Source organism: Apteryx rowi, unplaced genomic scaffold (genome assembly GCF_003343035.1).
Source record: "Apteryx rowi isolate R43461 unplaced genomic scaffold, aptRow1 scaffold_2017, whole genome shotgun sequence".
NCBI classification, from domain to species: Eukaryota; Metazoa; Chordata; class Aves; order Apterygiformes; family Apterygidae; genus Apteryx; species Apteryx rowi.
Genome location: NW_020448328.1, coordinates 9,161 through 10,844, shown reverse-complemented (window position 1 = coordinate 10,844; position 1,684 = coordinate 9,161).

Genomic DNA, 1,684 nt, shown 5'->3' with positions numbered 1-1,684 from the left:
GGTGGCTCTTGCAGCTCCGTAAACCATCTTGGGGACGTTCTGAGCCGTCGGGGTGGTTCCTGCACCTGTTTCGAAGACACGTGAGTCATCGTGGTGGCTCCCGAGGCTCCAGGACCTGCCGTGGGGACGTTCTCGGCCATCGTGGTGGCTCCCACAGTTCCATAAACCATCTTGGGGACGTTCTGAGCCGTCGTGGTGGCTCCTGAGGCTCTGGGACCTGCTGTGGGGACGTTCTGAGCCGTCCTGGTGGTTCCTGCACCTGTTTCGAAGACACGTGAGTCATCGTGGTGGCTCCCGAGGCTCCAGGACCTGCCGTGGGGACGTTCTGAGCCGTCGTGGTGGCTCCCGAGGCTCCAGGACCTGCCGTGGGGATGTTCTGAGCCGTCCTGGCAGCTCCCGCAGGTCCGTAAACCACCCCGAGGACACCTCGAGCCACGCTGATGACTCGCACAGCTCCGTAAAGTGCCCTGGGGACGTTCTGAGCCGCCTTGGTGGCTTCCACAGCCCTATAGACCCCCTGGAGACACCCTGAGCCGTCCCAGTTCCCGCGGCAGCTCTGTCACCCGCTGCAGAGACGTCCTGGAGCGTCCGGGCAGCTCCAGCAGCCCTTTCAGAGACCCCTGGGTCATCCCGGCGCTCCGGGACCTGCCGCGGGGACGTTCTGCGCTTCCGTAACCCCCCCTGGGGACGTCCTGAGCCCCCCGAGCGGCTCCGTCGCCTCCTCGGGGACGTCCTGAGCCGTCCCGGCGGCTCCAGCACCCGCTGCGGGGACACGTGAGTCACCCCGGCAGCTCCAGAGCCTCCGGCACCCGCCGCAGGGACGTCCTGAGCCCCCCGAGCGGCTCCGTCGTCTCCTCGGGGACCCTCCGAGCCCCCCGAGCGGCTCCGTTGTCTCCTCGGGGACCGCTCAAGGCCCCCGAGCGGCTCTGTCACCTCCTCGGGGACGTTCTGAGCCCTCCAGGGACTCCGTCGCCTCCTTGGGGACATCCTGAGCCCTCCCAGTGGCTCCGTCCCCCTTCTCGGGGACCCTCCGAGCCCCCCAAGCGGCTCCGTCACCTCCTTGGGGACCTCCTGAGCCGTCCCAGTGGCTCCGTCACCTCGGGGACCCTCCGAGCCCTCCCGGTGGCTCCGTCATGTCCTTGGGGACATTCTGAACTGTCCTGGTGGCTCTACCACGCTCCTTGGGGACGTCCCGAGCCCTCCCGGTGGCTCCCGGGGCACCGTCCCCCTCCACGGGGACCCCTCGAGCCCCCCAAGTGGCTCCATCACCTCCTCGGGGACATCCTGAGCCCTCCTGGTGGCTCCGTCCCCCTCCGCGGGGACCCTCGAGCCCCCCGAGCGGCCCCGTCCCCGCCGCGGGCCCCGGCGTCCGGGCGCGCCGGGCCCTGGAGCGGCCCCAATAAACGGCGGCGCCGAGCGGGGCCTCGGGGTGTCTGGGCCGGTGTCGGGCGCTGCTTCCCCCGCGTCACCGCTGCCCTTTCGGGGCAGGAAACCCCCTCCCCCGCCCGCCGGGGCCCAGGCGTCCGGCAGCAGCCCGCGGGGAGGGGGGAGGCGAGGGAGGGGAGGGCTCCCACCTGCAGCACCGCGGCGGGGGGCCCAGGCGTCCGGGGGGACCCAGGGGTTGGGGGTGGACGCAGGTGTCCGGGGAAGGGCCCAGGCGTCCGGGGGGACCCAGGGGTTGGGG